Source organism: Schistocerca piceifrons, chromosome 6 (assembly GCF_021461385.2).
Source record: "Schistocerca piceifrons isolate TAMUIC-IGC-003096 chromosome 6, iqSchPice1.1, whole genome shotgun sequence".
Classification (NCBI taxonomy): domain Eukaryota; kingdom Metazoa; phylum Arthropoda; class Insecta; order Orthoptera; family Acrididae; genus Schistocerca; species Schistocerca piceifrons.
In genome coordinates, this window is record NC_060143.1 from 21,362,051 (window position 1) to 21,382,054 (window position 20,004).

Below are 20,004 nucleotides of genomic sequence, written 5' to 3' on the forward strand. Positions count from 1 at the left end.
CCACCATTAGACTGTTTATTTACAGTGTTACATTTACACTTACACAATTATGATTTCGGCTTCAAAGTGCCATTATCAAGTGTTTTAAGTGCTATAAATTTCCTGGGATGGCATACTGTCATATTAAAATACACTATTAGACACATTTTTTAAAAAATTCGTTTGTTGAACACCCTGGGGACATTTCTTTGGCCACAAGGATTTCAGTGTACCTCCAGTATGACGGAGCTCCTCCACATTTTACCAGACATGTGAGTGAACATCTCAACCGCAGTTACCCCAATCGCTGTATTGGTCGTCGTAGTACAATTAATTGGCCACCAAGATCGTCTGACCTTGCGCCATTAGATCTTTGTTTATGGGGTTGGATGAAGTCTGAGATGCACCAACGACAGGTGAAGACACGTGATGAACTGCTTGGTCGAATGAAGGACACTGCTGCCCTCATTAGGGAACGTGCAAAGGCCCTCAGACATGCAACACCGTCTCCTCCCATGAGCGCACAAACTCACTGAAGATTGTATGTTCGAAGACTTGTTGTGAACAGCTGTACGATAATGCTTGGACGTGAATATGTTAAAAATTCAATTGATACTTTTTGAAAAGCCTTTTGTAATGATTACTAACTGTTGTTCCTTTGTACCTGTGTGAACCTTATAATGTATTGAATAATGTAGAAAACGTAGTAAATGTACATTAAATGTAATCTACATAGGAAACCATTCGGAATAGGGCATTTATCCATATGAAGATTTTTCCTTCAAATGATCGTTTCTGTCGTAACTCCAAGTAATGACCGTTCCATCCGGGACTCCCTGTATAGAGAAGGATTAAATCATCACAAAGTTTCATGAACGCGGCATGATTTTTTCGAGATGATAATTTAAATTGTATGGCTACCGCTTGTACTTTGTTGGTAATGGGGTAATTACGTCGTATAGAAATCAAGGGCATGTAAAATTGTCTGAATCACGAGGATAACTCTCGATGACAGTCTTCTGACTTCAGGATAGGTGAAGCGAACATTTAGTCTACATCAAAAATCTACGTACGTGATTGAGAAGACCTGTCCCAAAGCGTGAGAGAAGAGGAGCAAGAGATTGCTGTGGAAGAAATTAACTCAGTCTTTGACAGAGCTGAGGGAATAGAGTTCATCCAAATCAACAAGATCTCGCGAGACACGATCGAAGTTGTTTAAAATCTAGAACTAGTGCAGTAAATGGAAGGTTATTTGATCTCGTGCGCAGAATCCATGAAACAGAAGACACACCGTAAGATTTGCAGAAAATCGTTAACGTCACCTTACTGAAGCAGTTCCGAGTGGACAAATACGAGAACTACCACGAGGTGTGCTCAACATCTCATAATTCGAAAACTTCTACTAAACAGAAAGAATGAAAAGAAACATTGATGAAGTACTGTAAAACGATATGATTGACTGCAGAAAAGCTAAAGGTACCAGGAGCAGCAGTTGTTACTTTGTCCTTAACAATGTAATGAAGGACGCAGAAAAGTCAGAAATATGGAAATAACTCACTTTCTTGCCACTTGTTACCTAATTATTTATTTTTGTGACTTGGTTTTTGAATTATTAATCCGTTGTCTACAACGGTCAAAGATGTTGTGCATAATGGTAGAAGCATAGTGTCAGACGTTATTGGTTCAGCCATATATGCTGACATGCTATCCACTGTTTATAAATTGTACAGCGAGAGCAGGCTGGCAGGCATTCTTGATAATTTCTGTTGATTTCACTGTGGGTTCTTAGTGAAACAAGGTTATATCGAGAAGATACATTTGCCAACAATCAACAGAAAACAAATGAAGATGTTATTGAAACATTTTGTGGATGGGATGATAAATAGATTTCGATCTCTGTGGGCGACGAACGGTTGTTCATGCGCCGTAGTTCGCACACCCCTGCTCTAGATCCATCTACACTACTGGTCATTAAAATTGCTGCACCAAGAAGAATTGCAGATGATAAACGGGTATTCATTGGAAAAATATATTACGCTAGAACTGACATGTGATTACATTTTCACGCAATTTGGGTGCATAGATCCTGAGAAATCAGTAACCAGAGCAACCACCTCTGGCCGTAATAACGGCCTTGATACGCCTGGGTATTGAGTCAAACAGAGCTTGGATGGCGTGTACAGGTACAGCTGCCCATGCAGCTTCAACACGATTCCACAGTTCATCAAGAGTAGTGACTGGCGTATTGTGACAAGCCAGTTGCTCGGCCACCATTGACCAGACGTTTTCATTTGGTGAGAGATCTGGAGAATATGCTGGCCAGGGCAGCAGTCGAACATGTTCTCTATCCAGAAAGGCCCGTACAGGCCCTGCAACATGCGGTCGTGCATTATCCTGCTGAAATGTAGGGTTTCGCAGGGATCGAATGAAGGGTAGAGCCACGGGTCGTAACACATCTGAAATGTGACGTCCACTGTTCAAAGTGCCGTCAGTGCGAACAAGAGGTGACCGAGACGTGTAACCAATGGCACGCCATACCATCACGCCGGATGATACGCCAGTATGGCGATGACGAATACACGTTTCCAATGTGCGTTCACCGCGATGTCGCCAAATAGGATGGGACCGTCATGATACTGTATACAAAACCTGGATTCATCCGAAAAAATGACACTTTGCCATTCGTGTACCGAGGTTCGTCGTTGAGTACACCATCGCAGGCGCTACTGTCTGTGACGCATCGTCAAGGGTAACCGCAGCCAAGGTCACCGAAGTGATAGCCCATGCTGCTGCAGACGTCGTCGAACTGTTCGTGCTGACGGTTGTTGTCTTGCAAACGTCCCCATCTGTTGACTCAGGGATCGAGACGTGGCTGCCCGATCCGTTACAGCCATGCGGATAAGATGCCTGTCATCTCGACTGCTAGTGATACGAGGCCGTTGAGATCCAGCACGGCGTTCCGTATTACACTCCTGAACCCACCGATTCCATATTCTGCTAACAGTCATTGGATCTCGACCAACGCGACCAGCAATGTCGCGATACGACAAATCGCAATCGCAATAGGCTACAATCCGACCTTTATCAAAGCCGGAAACGCGATGGTACGCATTTCTCCTCCTTATACGAGGCATCACAACAACGTTTCACCAGGCAACGCCGGTTAACTGCTGTTTGTGTATGAGAAGTCGGTTGGAAACTTTCATCATGTCAGCACGTTGTAGGTGTTGCCTCCGGCGCCAACCTCGTGTGAATGCTCTGAAAAGCTAACCGTTTGCATATCACAGCATCTTCTTACTGTCGATTAAATTTCGCGTCTGCAGCACGTCACATTCGTGGTGTAGTAATTTTAATGGCCACTAGTGTATGTAGACAACTTATAGGCTGGAGTGTCTATTAATTAATGAAAGAAGCAACAGTCAGTACGCTATAGTGTTTGAGTTTTCGCTAAATCCTTAGAACAGGTCGAAACTTATTACTGGAGGAGTTACCGGCCAAGGACAACGTCTGTGAGTGGGAGCTGAGGGGAGTTGTAGCTCTGCTGACGATCTCGGTGTTTCCGCAGTGACGCTGTCGCCAGCGCCGCGGCGGCAGTCGCTGGAAGCAGAGGCGTGCCGCCTGCGAGAGACGCTCGCCCGCTGCGCGCAGCTGCGGGTCGACCACACCGAATACGCCTGCCTCAAGGCGCTCGTGCTCTTCAAGCCAGGTCAGTTGGCTCGCGTGCGCCCAGCATCCGGTCTCCATCTTGGTCCCTGCACTCTTGTCCCGTCACTTCTCACTTGGCTTGACCTCATAAACTTCGACTAACTGGTTGTAATAGGTACGTTTATAAAATTACTCGTTGAGTTCTCAGCGTTTCCCGCATATGTATTTATTCCTATCTTCTATTAGTCCATCTCCTCCTTCCTCTTCGTTCTGTCCAAGTTCTTCATCCTTCACTCTCTGTCCATTTCCTCATGCCCCTACCTCTGTCCATCTGCTCCTCTCCCCTCTCTCTGCCCATCTGCGCCTCCGCACTGTCCATCTCCTCCCTGTCCGCCCCCGGTAACTGAGTGGTCAGGGCGACGGACTGTCAAACCTAAGGGCCCAGGTGCGATTTGCTCCGCTCATGGACTGGGTGTTCTGTTGTCCTAATCATCATCATTTCATCCCCATCGACGCGCAGGTCGCCCAAGTGGCGTCAAATCAAACAACTTGCACCCGACCCGGAGGCCCTCGTCACACGCCATTATTATATCTCCTCCCTCCCTCCCAGGTTTCCTGGCTATATATGTATTTCAATCTTTTCTTAGCCCACCTCCTCCTTACCACCTCTCTCTGTCAATCTCCTTCTCACTCCACCTGAGTCCATCTCCATCCCCCCCCCCCAACTGTTTCTCTATTTCCTCCTTCCCCCCCTCTTACCTGTCCTACTACCCCATCTCTCTGTCCATCGCTTCCTCCTCCTCTTTCGCTAGTCTGCAGCTCGTGGTCTCGTGGTCGCGTTCTCGTGTCCTGAGCACGAGGTCCCAGGTTTGATTCCCATTGGGGTCAGGGATTTTCACCTGCCTTGAGATGTCTGGGTGTTTGTGTTGTCCTATGCATTTCATCATCATTCATTAAAGTGGCGAGATTGTACTGAGCAAAGGTTGGGACTTTGTACGGGCGCTGATAACCGCACAGCTGTGCGCCCCACAAACCAAACATCATCATCATCATCCTCTCTCACTGTCAATCTCCTCCTCCTCTCTCACTGTCAATCTCCTCCTCCTCTCTCACTGTCAATCTCCTCCTCCTCCTCTCTCACTGTCAATCTCCTCCTCTTTTCTTTCTTTGACCACCCCCTCCTCTTTTCTTTCTTTGTCCGTCTCCCCTACTCCCCCTCTCGTTGTCCATCTCCTCCAGCTCCCTTTCTCTGTACATTTCCTCCTCTGCTCTCTCTGTACAGGTCCTTCTCTCCCCCCCCCCCCCCCCTCCTCTGACCATCTCCTCCTCTTTTTTTTTTCTCTGCCCATTTCCTACTCTCCCTCTCTTTCCATCTCATTTGCTTTATCTGTCCATATATTTCTTTCCCCCTCTTTTCTTCATCTGTCCTCTTCCCTTTCTGTGCATTCCCCTTCCCCTCTATCTGTCTATCTCCCCATACCCTCCCCTCTCTCTCTCTCTCTCAACGCTATCACCATCACAACAAGATGTTGCTGGTTCTTAACATCCCCCTCCCCTATTCCTTTCCAGTTAGTAAGCAAGATGTGTACCAAGTTTGTTTGAAATCAATCCGGGGGCTTAGGGACATTTTTTACCCTTGGCCTTGCCCGCATATGCTCATATCACATCTATTTAATCTCCGTTTCTAGCGAATTTCGTCCTGCAGTTTCGTTTTCACGCAGCTCAATATTGCTGATACCATATCTCCCAAACTATGTGTTGTACAATGGTATATTTTGCAGGTACATCCAGTTGAATTTGTGGATACTGCGTGTGAAATTTGTTGCGAATAGGGTTAGTGGCAAAGAAGTAATAAATTAAAACGTCATGCTTGATGAGACAGATTTTCAGGCATCTCAGTGTTTATGACGTCATATTCCCTGAGCAATGTATCAACAATGACGTATTTTTGCAAGTACATTAAGTGGTATATATGAATACTGCATGTAAAATGTGTTGCAAATGGAATTAATTGTGAAGAAATAATAAATTAAAACGATACGTGTGTTGCAACAGCACTACTACATGAACAGCGAAAATGTAGTAACTGGTAAACTTTTCCCCTTCGTCATTTTACAGGAGTTGTCAGTGAGAGAAAATCTCATAAGTTTTTGAATTATGTCTGAAGTTGATTGCAAGTCTCTAAGTCTCTTATTCTGAAATTCTGGATAAATATAGTTCGGTAGTTCGGCTAATTGCATGTCGTGAGCTACCCTTCTTTTTCACACCCACTCCCACCGTCTTTGAGAGGTTCTCATCCCATATTGGAGCAGTAGGTGTTCTTATCCCATACTGATTCTTTCCAGAGAGTAAGAGATGTTTGTACCAAGTATGGGTGAAATCGATTTAGTGGTTTAGGAAGAGATTTGGAACATACACTACGCGATCAAAAGTATCCGGACAACCCCAAAAACATATGTTTATCATATTAGGTGCAATGTGCTGCCACATACTGCCAGGTACTCCATATCAGCGATCTCAGTAGTAATTAGACATCTGGAGAGAGCAGAATGGGGCGCTCCCTGGAACTCACATACTTCGAACGTGGTCAGGTGATTGGCTGTCACTTGTGCCATACGCCTGTACGCGAGATTTCCACACTCCTAAACATCCCTAGGTCCACTGTTTCCGATGTGATACTGAAGTGGAAACATGAAGGGACACGTACAACATAAAAGTGTAAAGGCCGACCTCGTCTCTTGACTGACAGAAACCGCCGACAGTTGAAGAGGGGTCGTAATGTGTAATAGGCAGACATCTATCCAGACCATCACACAGGAGTTCCAAACTGCATCAATATTGACTGCAAGTACTATGACAGACGGGAGGTGAGAAAACTTTGATTTCATGGTCGAGCGGTTGCTCATAAGCCACAAATCACGCCGGTTAATGCGAAACGACGCCTCGCTTGGTGTAAGGGACGTAAACATTGGACGATTGAACAGTGGAAAAACGTTGTGTGGAGTGACGAATCACGGTACACAATGTGGCGATCCGATGGCAAGGTGTGGGTATGGCGAATGCCTGGTGAACGTCATCTGCCAGCGTGTGTAGTGCCAACAGTAAAATTCGGAGACGGTGGTGTTATGGTGTGATCATGTCTTTCATGGGGGGGGGGGGGGGGGGGCGGCTTGCACCTCTTTTTGTTTTGCATGGCACATCACAGCACAGGCCTACATTGGTGTATTAAGCACCTCCTTGCTTCCCACTGTTGAAGAGCAATTCGGGGATTGCGATTGCGTCTTTCAACACGATCGAGCATCTGTTCATACCGCACGGTCTTTGGCGGAGTGGTTACACGAAAATAGCGTCCCTGTAATGGACTGACCTGCACAGAGTCCCGACCTGAATCCTACAGAACACCTTTGGGATGTTTTGGATCGCCGACTTCGTCCCAGGCCTCACCGACCGACATCGATACCTTTCCTCAGTGCAGCACTCCGTGAGGAATGGGGTGCCATTCCCCAAGAAACCTTCCAGCACCTGATTGAACTTACGCCTGTGAGAGTGAAAGCTGTTATCAAGGCTAAGGGTGGGCCAACACCACACTGAATTCCAGTATTACCGATAGAGGACGCCACGAACTTAAGTCATTTTCAGCCAGGTGTCCGGATACTTTTGATCACATTGAGTATGTACACACGTCCGCTCTTATAATATTCATTTTATAAATTAAAATGTCCTTTACTTACTGTAGTATATTATCTATGCACGTGCCAGAACTGTTTCGTCTTCTACAGTAAAAGCGTCTTCAGTGGTATTTGTCTGTAGTACTATAGGTGTATTTCTGCTTATACTTATAGATTCGAAACACTTCGCAGATAATTTTTGCACAAATGAAATATTACTTAACAGTTATCCATCTGTCCTAGCAAAATCTACTTTTCCTCTCATCTGGTCATAGGTTAGAGTGCGCATATTCACGCCGAGATTTTTCAACAAAATACGTCTGGAACGTAACTAAATCTTATACTGCTGCAAGGAAAACGGCGTTTGAAAAAAATAAAAAAAATTTATACACTGAATGTGGAAAATTGTCAGAGAAAAAAACTTATTTTAGAAAAATTTGGTCGGTGTGGCGTTTGCGTGAAGCATAACGAAGTTCACTTCGTCGCCAGCCATTCTTGAGATACATAGTTCACTGTGACGCCTCCTATTCTTGAGATACACGCCGAAGTACCGCTGGTCACTGCTTATTTTGGCCCACATCGTCGTTTACTTAAAAGGTTTCGAGTGAGTACTAGGATGGTTTCATAAACAAAATAACGACTCCTTCCTTCCCCGTCTTTGCTCGATTGACAATGGAAGTCCGGCAACTGTGGGACAAATATTTGGATGAAATATCACACAGACGTTCGTCGTTAAAAATAAATCTATACCTATTTCGCGTTTCCAGTCGACACTCTACACCTTTTAAGAAAATAACAGTAACTTTAACAGTTGGGGCCGGTAAGCGAATGGCGAACGCATTACGCTCTGCAAGTCCGCCTCCAGAATTTTGACGAAAATTATTGCCCCTACGTAAAATTTGCGTTTCCTCAAAATAAACGACATTTCAGCGGTTTTGGGCAGTGATTCCAAATCCGACCTCTGTTGTTTTCTCTTATGTGCTGTTTTGTCACTGTGTGACCACGTTATGAAGTAAGGAAATTAGCAGTACAGATGGAACTAGAAAGAAAAGTAATTTAATTTTTCTACACAGGGTCTTTCATGGGGAATTGTCAATATTCAGGGATATGACAGGAACGATCATTCGAAGTATAAAACTCTAGTAAAAAGTCTAGTGACAATGGACTCTAAAATGTGTACCTTAAGACCTATGAGTACCTATTTAGTAGAAGAAACGTGTTTCACGGTAGTGAAGATGAGCAAGTGCTCATAGCTCTTAAGGTATGCGCATTGGAGCCGACGTTAAATGGACTTTTCTTTTTCTTGTTTTGGCCCTCACAATCACCTCTCAAAATATGGCAAGCAAAGAGCTTGCAGTATATGAGATTTGTTTCACAGTACATGAAAAAGTGCTCATACCCCTTAAAGGATGCATTTTCGATGGAAAGTTAACTAGACATTTTTGCTTCGAATGATCGTTCCTGTCACATCCCTAAATACCAACCATTCCTCCTAGGACTCCATGCGACTAACGATTTTATTGAAGTATATACAAGAAATCACCTTTCCCGTGACTGCCTGTTAAAAACAAAAATAAAACCTTTTTTTTTAATTTACGACTCGTTTTAGATGCCGTCAGGTGGCAGTTCCAGTGTTTAGCTCAGGTGCGTTGCTCGGTGTCGAAATATCTCCAGTCCTGAGCGTCGTCGGCACATAGCAAACAGTGCATGTGTTAAATTGAAATGCAGTGGTCTCGCGGAAAGTACACTACGAAAATGCATAGGACTGCAGTTCTTCCGACATCTTTGTTTCGCAAGAGCAATACACCTGTGTTAAACACACGAACTATCGTTGGATGTGAGGTCCGCCAGTTATGCAAAATACCGTTATTTTCAGTACCCAAACATGTTTCGGCACCACTGCACCATCATCAGTGGGTTTTCGTTTTTATTTATTCTGCAATGTGAACATTTTTGTTAAATGATTATAAAATTATGTGCATTTTTAGTTAAAACAACAGATCGTTTCTTTTTGTAAATACCTTTACATTTAGTGTGCATGGATTTTCTGGATCACTTTTGTGTTAATGACTACAGGTAGCTTGTCATCTGCAACCAAACGATGTTGATGAGAAAGTTTTTTTGCTGGGAGTTAACCTATCTTCCAGAATGTAATTTAATTTTTCGCGATGTTTTCGCGCCTATTTTCGTATTTACTTACGTTTTCGTGTGGCACGCACTTCCATTCTCCGCATCATGCTGAGATGTTGTGATGCACACGTAACTATAACAAGTATTTTCCACAAATAACGTACTAATACACTTTTCACACTGTGTTCTGGTGTAGTGAAAAGTAGCTTCTGCTTAAAATGGGGTCCAGTGAAACTTCAGCGTCAGGCATGACGTTTTAACATTACTTTAGTGGAACTAATTCTATTCGGCACATATTTTGGACCCAGTATCTACATATCTGACTGAATGTACTATATGCAAAATTAGATCATTGTACGACACACAGTTCGGGAGCTATTGTGTCATAAACATTGAGACGCGTTGAAACCTTGTGTTTGCTTAGAATGGAGCGCAAATTACCCAGCCTGCGCTGAGGAGATAAAAGTCCTTTCACCCGGCGTAGTGCAGCATGGACTGAACAAGTCGTTAGAAGTTCCCCTGGCGTACTGCCTCGATAGCCGCGCATAACTGCAAAAAGTTGCCGATGCAGTAGTTTGTGCACGAACTGACCTCTCCATTATGTTCCATAAATTTTCGATGGGATTCATGTCGGGCGATTTGGGTGGCCAAATCATTCGCTAAAATTGTCCAGAATGTTCTTCAAACAAATGGTGAACAATTTTGGCCCTGTGAAATGGCTCGTTGTCATCCATAAAAATTCCATCGTTATTTGTGAACATGAAGTCCATGAATGGAAGAAAACGTTCTCCAAGTAGCGGAACATAACTATTTCCAGTCAATGATTCCTTTAATTGGACTAGTGGACCCAGTCCATTCCATGTAAACACAGCCCACACCATTATGGAGCCATCAGTGTCTTGTTCACAGCTTGGGTCCATGGCTGTGGTCCGCGCCATCCTCTAAATCTACTGCCAGCTCTTAACAGCTGAAATCGGGACTCATACGACTAGCTCAAGATTTTCCAGTCGTCTAAGGTTCAACTGATACGGTCACATGCCCACGAGAGGCGCTGCAGGCGATGTCGTGCTGTTAGCAAAGGAACACACGTCCGTCGTCTGCTGCCATAGCCCATTAACGCCAGATTTCGCCGCGCAGTCCTAGCGAATACGTTCGTTGTACGTCCCACGCTGATTTCTGCGGTTATTTCACGCAGTGTTGCTTGTCTGTTGGCACTTACAACTCTACGCCAATGCCACTGCTCTAGGTCAACTGAAGGCCGTCGGCCACTGCGTTGTCCGTGAGAGGTAATGCCTGGAATATGATCCAGAATGAGATTTTCACTCTGCAGCGGAGTGTGCGCTGATATGAAACTTCTTGGCAGATTAAAACTGTGTGCCCGACTGAGACTCGAACTCGGGACCTTTGCCTTTCGCGGGCAAGTGCTCTACTGGCAGAACTAAGGCTGTGAGTACCGGGCGTGAGTCGTGCTTCGGTAGCTCAGATGGTAGAGCACTTCCCCGCGAAAGGCAAAGGTCCCGAGTTCGAGTCTCGGTCGGGCACACAGTTTTAATCTGCCAGGAAGTTTCGCTCCTGGAATATGATATTCTCGACACAATATTGATACTGTGGATCTTGGAATATTGAATTCCCTAACGATTTCCGAAATGGTACTTGTCATGTGTCCAGCTCCAATTACCATTCCACTTTCAAAGTCTGTTAATTCCCGTCCTGCAACCATAATCACGTTGGTAACCATCCCACATGAATTGGCTGAGTGCAAATGAGATCTCCGCCAATGTGTTACCATTATATACCTTGCGTACGCGATACTACTGCCATCTGTAATGTGCATATCGCTATCCAATGGCTTTTGTCAATTCAGTACCATATATTCAACCCGAGTTTCATAACCAGATCACTTAACAACTTCCAACAAACTTTAAGGATAATTTCAAACTCAATCTCAAATATTTAACAAGTTAATTCATTTGTAAAGTTATTAGACGTTTGAAACTGTTTTACACATGGGAGTTTGATTCTTTAACGAATCAGGGGTCTACTGGCACCATATAAATGAAAATGACAGAATCTTGCCCCTCCTTTAAGTAAGTTTCTATGCATGTAGATGGGAGTTGGTATCCACCAGTCTGTTTCATGGGCACTATCTCAATAATTATCGGCCAGTATCCTTGCTTGCAGCATTCTCAAAAATCTTCGAGAAAGTAATGTACTCAAGAGTGGTTAGCCATCTCAACATTAATGGGATACTTAGTAAATCACAGTTCGGATTTCAAAAATGGTTTTCCACTCAGACAGCAATATACAATTTCACTGTCCACATAACAGAGTCTTTAAATAGTAAAATGTCACCAGTAGGAATATTCTCTGACTTGTCCAAAGCATTTGATTGTGTGAACCATGACATTATGTTACAGAAATTACAATTCTATGGTATAAATGAAATAGCATATGAGTGGTTTAAGTCATACCTACAGAACAGGAAGCAAAAAGTTTCCTTATGTGGGTCAAGTGATTTAAGTAAGTTTGCTACTTCATCTAACTGGGGTGAAATTACATTAAGTGTTCCACAGGGTTCAATCATGGGTCCCCTTCTGTTCTTGATATACACTCCTGGAAATGGAAAAAAGAACACATTGACACCGGTGTGTCAGACCCACCATACTTGCTCCGGACACTGCGAGAGGGCTGTACAAGCAATGATCACACGCACGGCACAGCGGACACACCAGGAACCCGGTGTTGGCCGTCGAATGGCGCTAGCTGCGCAGCATTTGTGCACCGCCGCCGTCAGTGTCAGCCAGTTTGCCATGGCATACGGAGCTCCATCGCAGTCTTTAACACTGGTAGCATGCCGCGACAATGTGGACGTGAACCGTAATGTGCAGTTGACGGACTTTGAGCGAGGGCGTATAGTGGGCATGCGGGAGGCCGGGTGGACGTACCGCCGAATTGCTCAACACGTGGGGCATGAGGTCTCCACAGTACATCGATGTTGTCGCCAGTGGTCGGCGGAAGGTGCACGTGCCCGTCGACCTGGGACCGGACCGCAGCGACGCACGGATGCACGCCAAGACCGTAGGATCCTACGCAGTGCCGTAGGGGACCGCACCGCCACTTCCCAGCAAATTAGGGACACTGTTGCTCCTGGGGTATCGGCGAGGACCATTCGCAACCGTCTCCATGAAGCTGGGCTACGGTCCCGCACACCGTTAGGCCGTCTTCCGCTCACGCCCCAACATCGTGCAGCCCGCCTCCAGTGGTGTCGCGACAGGCGTGAATGGAGGGACGAATGGAGACGTGTCGTCTTCAGCGATGAGAGTCGCTTCTTGCCTTGGTGCCAATGATGGTCGTATGCGTGTTTGGTGCCGTGCAGGTGAGCGCCACAATCAGGACTGCATACGACCGAGGCACACAGGGCCAACACCCGGCATCATGGTGTGGGGAGCGATCTCCTACACTGGCCGTACACCACTGGTGATCGTCGAGGCGACACTGAATAGTGCACGGTACATCCAAACCGTCATCGAACCCATCGTTCTACCATTCCTAGACCGGCAAGGGAACTTGCTGTCCCAACAGGACAATGCACGTCCGCATGTATCCCGTGCCACCCAACGTGCTCTAGAAGGTGTAAGTCAACTACCCTGGCCAGCAAGATCTCCGGATCTGTCCCCCATTGAGCATGTTTGGGACTGGATGAAGTGTCGTCTCACGCGGTCTGCACGTCCAGCACGAACGCTGGTCCAACTGAGGCGCCAGGTGGAAATGGCATGGCAAGCCGTTCCACAGGACTACATCCAGCATCTCTACGATCGTCTCCATGGGAGAATAGCAGCCTGCATTGCTGCGAAAGGTGGATATACACTGTACTAGTGCCGACATTGTGCATGATCTGTTGCCTGTGTCTATGTGCCTGTGGTTCTGTCAGTGTGATCATGTGATGTATCTGACCCCAGGAATGTGTCAATAAAGTTTCCCCTTCCTGGGACAATGAATTCACGGTGTTTTTATTTCAATTTCCAGGAGTGTATGTGAACGACCTCCCTTCCTATCTGAAACAGGAAGCTGAACTGACACTGTTTGCTGATGATACAAGCATCATTATTAATCCAGTAAAAGAAATTCCAATTGAAAATGATACAGATAAAGACTTTGGAAAAGTCATTAATTAGTTTTCTGCAAATGGGCTTGCTCTAGACTTTCAAAAAATACAGTACATCCAATTTTCTGCTGCAAAAAGTACAATTCCTTCAATAAATATAAAACGTCAACAGAAGTCAGTGTAGAGCATACTAAGTTTTTGGGTGTTACATATAGATGAGAATCTTAATTGGAAAATTCATATTTTGTATCTCCTAAAGCGACTAGGTTCAGCAACTTTTGCGATCAGAATAATTGCGAATTTTGAGGATATAGAAATTAGTAAGCTAACAATACTTTGCATATTTTCACTCTCTGATGTCATACGGAATAATATTTTGGTGTAACTCAACACTTAGACGAAAAGTATTCACTGCTCAAAAGAAAGTGATTAGAATAACGTGTGGGGTTCATAGTCGCACATCTTGTAGGCATCTTTTAAAAGATTGGGAATTCTTACAACAGCCTCACAATACATCTACTCACTAATGAAATTTGTTCTCAACAACATGGACCAGTTTAAAACCAACAGTGACTTTCATGATTATAATACCAGAAAAAAGAAAGACTTACACTATCCTTTGCTCAACTTATCTTTGGCACAGAAAGGGCTAAAATATGCTGCTATAAAAAATTTTCGACAAATTACCAGATGAAATAAGGTGTCTGACAGACAGCAGTAATATCTTCCAAAATGAATAATTCATATCTCCTTGACAACTCCTTCTATACCATAGATGATTTCTTGAATAGGAATAAATAAATCTATAAATATAGTACATGCATTTTGTGCCATTTAAGGGAATGGGGTAAATAATGGAAATATTAATATTTAACTCTGTATTTTAATATATATATTAAAAATTTTTGTTTCATATGTGCATTTCTTGTGCACTCAACACGTTCCACATCATAACGGCTACCGTACCATGCGGACTGATCAATGGAGCACGCAACTAACTAACACACTCCACAGCCGAGTGAATAACCACGTATCTCAAGTGCTCTAATTTAAATCCGTATTGTCGTCCCTTCTTTGCCTGTTATCAGTATGAATCTGTTGCAGAGTGCCCCGGGCTGTCGGCGGCGCGCGCACGTGCAGCTGCTGCAGGACCAGACGCTGGCCATGCTGCTCGACTACTGCGGGGGCGGCGCGGGTGGCGGCGGCCCGCCGCTTCGGACGCCTGCTGGCTGCTGCTGCCCGCCGCGCAGGCTCCCACGCGGCACGCCCTCGAGGACCTCTTCTTCCGCAGGACCGTCGGTGACGTCAGTATCCGTGCCCTGCTCAGAGACATGCTGGACGAGACGCGCGCCGACCGCCACTAGCCTCGTGCTCTGCCTGCCACCTCGCAGAGGCTGCAGTTCAGGCGGATAAACTCACCCAGTTGCACCGAGCAGTCCACAGGTGTACTTCTCCTAGACGAACATCTGGGATGAGTGATTCTTATTTGACTGTGCACCAGTGTTCTAAGCCTATTTTTCTCATCCAGATGTTTTCGAAATGGCGTCTTGTTCGCCTTGCAATAGCTGCTGTGCAGTGGGATAAATTCTCCAAGCTAGACCGATCACTGACTATAGGTTCTTTCTACTATAAGAAAATCTGGACTGAGTGACCCGGCCACCATCTTGTTTGTGCACCAGTTTTCTTAGTTTATTTCCATTATGATGGCTATAATGGTGGTGGTAGTGGTGGTGATGGTGACGATGATGAAGTCATGATCATGATATGGTGATGTGGGCGCACAGAGGCTGTACTAAAATTTTATGAGACAAGTCTGTAAAAAGTTTTCAAAATAATTAAAATACATATTAACAACCATCAGTTGTATAGTGGAATGATCTACTTCTTTTTTATCGTTTGCCTTGTCCCACGTCACGTAGGGTCCGGCGTTGCTCTTCTAGATCCTTCTCCATAGTACTCTATCCGTGGCCTCTTCCTTCTTCCATGCATTTCTCCCTTAGGTCCCCAGATATCTTATCCTTCCACCTCATCGTCGGTCTTCCTCTCCTTCTCGCTCCTTCAATCTTTACATCTTCAACTCTGTTTCCGATATACTCTTTCCCTTTTCTCTGTAAGTGTCCGTACCACCTTAGTCTGCTCTCTTGTATCTTTTCCCCCATGGGTCCCACTTTCACAGCTCTCTAACAAATTCATTTCTAATCCTGTCCTTCCTTGTTACCCCACACATCCACCTCAGCATCCTCATTTCCGACACTTCCATCTTCCTTTCCTGGGCTACTGTGATTGGCCACGTCTCTGCCCCGTATATCATAGCAGGCCTTACCAGCGACTTGTACACTTTCCCTTTCAACCCAGTGCTCACCTTCCTGTCACACAACACTCATTTTCCTCCAGTTGTTGCAACCGCAATTTATTCGGTGTTGTATCTCGCTTTCCAGTCCTCCGTCCCTCTGTATGTATGACCCCAAATATTTAAATTTGCAGACCGATTTCAGCTCATCATCCTGGATGTTACAAGACCTCATCTGCACATCCTTCAGTGCTAAATATTCTGACTTTGTCCTGCTAATTTTCATCCGTATTTCTTCAGTGCCCTTCCTCCAATCTCCAGCTTTTCCTCAAGTTTGTAGATGCTCTGCTCACAAAGAACCACATCATCCGCAAATGGAATGATGACAGTGAAAAGTCATGCTGGGCTGGGGACCCAAACCTGGGCTTCCTGCTTTACACGAGAGGTCGCCTTAATCGCTTTTAGCTGTCTGCAGACCCAAACTTCCATATGTCATCGTCCCTGCAACAAAACCTGTACTCACACACACATTGTGTACGAGGTGTGGACCCAAAAACAACTGGAATTTCTTTCTAGAAAGCATATATTTTATTGTTTTCAAATACAACCTTAATCTCCTTCGAAGTACTCTCCATTAGCATTAATACACTTGTCCAAACGTTCATTCCAGTATTCGAAACACCTTTCAAATTCGTCCTCTTTGATACCTGCTACCAGTTTCATGACACTGCGTTTTACCGTCTTCCACATCCGCAAAACGCTCCCCTCTCAAGTATCTTTTCATCCTCGGGAATAGGAAGTCCAAAGGTGCTAAATCGGCGAATAGAGCGCGTGGGTCAAGGAAGTCGTCTTCGTTGGGGCCAAAAAACTAGCGGACGCTGAGAGCCGTGTGCGCGGGAGCGTTGTCGTGTTGCAGGAACCACACGCCAGAATCCCACGAAGCTGGACATTTTCGCGACAAAACTTCTGCGAAGCCGTTTCATAACCTTCAAATAGAATTGTTGGTTTACTGTCTGGTCTTCAGGGACAAATTCAAAGTGTACGATCCCTTTGATGTAAAAAAAAAAACGGTTCAACACCGTTTTCACATTCGATTTCACTTGTCGACCTTTTTTGGTTGAGGTGAGCCAGGTGACTTCTATTGTGATGACTGTTGTTCACTTTATGGTTGAAAAAACGTGGATCATCTTTGAACGCGTCCTTCATTTCAGGACTGGCTTGAACGTGATGATCCCTTTGATCTCCGGTAAGAAGCTTCGGAACCGAATTTTGCTGCCACTCTTCGCATCCCCAAATCGATGGTCAAGATGCGCTGAATTGAGCTCCAGGACAACCTGGACAAGTTCTCGAGTTGTCGAGTGTCCTGCGTCGATATTCACTGAGGAGATCACGGATTTTGTCTTCGCTTCGAGCAATTGAAGGTCGACCGGAACGGAGCTGATCTTCAACCACCATTTCACTCCTTTTTAAACCGAGAAAACCGTCCTGTACCCCTTGCGTTTTACTAAGAGCATGGCCTTTGTAGGCTGTCTGAATCATTGCATCAGTTTCTGTTGCGTTCTTGCCGAGCAAGAAAACAAAACTTCCCTCCCACCCCGTTTGTTCGTAAGAACTAGCCATTTACTCGTGTCACGTTTGCACTGTACGTACACACAAAGAACTGCCAAAGAAAACCACACTTCTCACTGTTGGGTGACGCCGTGTGGCAGAATGACTCGGCAGAGCTCCTACTACAGCCCTCTGGCGGCGCAACCTGCTACTACAAGTACACGATGTGCAGCATTACGATTCTGGTTACTTTTGAGTCCCCCTCGTATATACCCAAACAGGGGAGGACATTTTAATTGAAAAGTCACTGCCTGCATATTGCAGTGCCCGTGTTGTTCAGAACTATGAAGCATGCATGCAAACCCAAAGGAACATTGCATCATACTTCGTAACAACACGGGCACTGCAATACTGTATTTATACACCAATACCAGGACAGCGATTTTCGATTACAATGTCATCCCCTGTACAGAATTACATAATGTGCATACAAGTGCAGGTTGTGATGCAGGGATGATGACATATGGAAGATTGAGCCTGGTCATGAGTTGTGTATGGATAGCCAAAGCAGTTAAGGTGACTACTCACGTAAAGTGGGAAATTCAGGTTCTGGTCCCAATCTGGCACAAATTTTCATTGAAATCATTCCCTTATACAACTGATGTTTGTTCATATTCACAACTGCAAATACATTTCATGTATTTCATAATGGCTGCAGCTGCCACACTACTTGTTCCTTCAGACATGCATACATGTCCAAAGTAACACTTCATCATTCCTCTTAACAACACAGGCACTGTCATATCTTAGATAATTAAAATGTGATCTGAAAAAAAAAAAAAAAAAAAAAAGAGAAGAAGACCAATAAAGGACACACTAAATGTGCATGCACACCCATCTCATCATCAGCTAAAATGTGGGTAGATCCCTATCTAAGCTTTCCTCCTGCCTGCTTATCACAATAAAAAGTGCACTCAGTGAAAATACAGCATAAGTGATTTGTACACCACAGGCATCATAGACTGAAGGATCCTCCTGCTGGAATAGGAAGCCATGTGTTAGGGGACAGTGCCCAATTCGGAGGCAGGTGAGGGCCACTTCATTCTGCCAGAGTGACCAGCATCAGAAACACCATGACTGGATAGTTGTCTTAAACAACAACTGCATAGTAAGCTTATTGTCCCTCACTGCCAGCCACGCTTTCTCCTGCAACTGCACAGACCTCCAACTCACTAGCAAAATGACAGCCTGCAGGGGAATGGCACATTGTGTCATGTCATGTTTCCTGCAGCCCTCCTTGGATGATTGATCTGCTTGCTCATTTTCCAAAATTCCCACTTGCCCCAGTATGCAGCACAATGATACCTGCTTCCCCCACTGTTGAAAAAAGTACAGTTGATCATATATTAGCTTAACTATTTTCTCTGCCAGCTGCAAGTCCTGCAAGGCACAAAGGGAATCAGAGCAGATGAGAAATTTATTGCCCTGAAGATGCCCCATCTGCTTGAGCTTTACTGTAAATACAGTATATTCCTGTGGAACACGAGTCCTGAACACATGGCTGGGAAACACCACTAAACAATCAAGGGAGTCCCCTTGTTTGGAACCATCAGTGTACACAGCTTTAAATCTGTACTGAGTATCTGGAACGTTAAAAAAACAAAGCGTGAAATGTAAAATCAGGACAGTAATATTTCTTAAAAGTTGTGTTTATATCCAACCGTGCTCTGGTAGCAGTATTACAAAACTAAAGCTCCAATCTTTCTTCATGTGTAATGTACAAAATTAAAAAATAGTGATGAATGTAATAAGAACAAGGAGTGATACTCAAATAGAAGTGTTCCCTTCTGTAATAAGTAACAGCTCTGTAACATGAACGGTCACACTTGGTTGCAGCTTGAGGCAATCCTTTTCAGGGAAGCTCACTATTTGTATCCATGTCTGCTTTAACATTAAATACAGTGTGTTACAAAAAAAAATCATTTAGTTTCACAAGTCTATATCTTCTACATGAATGAAGAGCAAACCTTGGGGTTAATTTTAAATTGTGCTGCAAAACTTAAAGTTTGCTTTGGCAATAGCTGCTACTTGCCAGTTCATGTGGTTGTCATTAGGGGTCCATCTGGAGCAGCTAGCTCAATCACTCACTTGCTGCCAAACTCTGTTGACTCAAGATAACGCAGCAACCAAATACAATTTCCATTCTCTATTTCAGCAGGAGCAATTCAGTTACAGTTATGCAGCATGATTTTCAGGTGCAGCACTAAACCTCCTACAGCATTAGGGGCACACGGATATTGCATTGCACCAGTGGGCGTGCAAGGTCACCTGATCTCACAGCTAGATCTTGATCTTGACGTGTGCGTGCGTGTGTATGTGCGTGTGTCTGTGTGTGTGTGGGGGGTGGGGGGGGTGGGGGGGGGGGGGGAGGGCTGCAGCTATGTGCCACTCCTTCCAGTTCCTTGGAAGGACTGTGATGCAACACAGCAACAACAGTGAAAGCAGTTGGAAAGACTGTGACATCACAGGGCAACAACAGTGAAAGCAGTAACTCCAGACTTGTTCACCAAAATATGGAGTATGTTTGATTATTGTCTGAATGTTTCTCATATGACAGCGCTTGTTTTGGGTAAATGAAA

The 20,004-nt window shown here is 44.8% G+C and overlaps 1 pseudogene; it reads left to right on the forward strand.

Annotated features, from left to right (window-relative positions):
- LOC124802822 overlaps window positions 1-15,077 on the forward strand; it is a 371,933-nt pseudogene extending 356,856 nt beyond the window's left edge.
- Window positions 15,078-20,004: the final 4,927 nt, after the last annotated feature.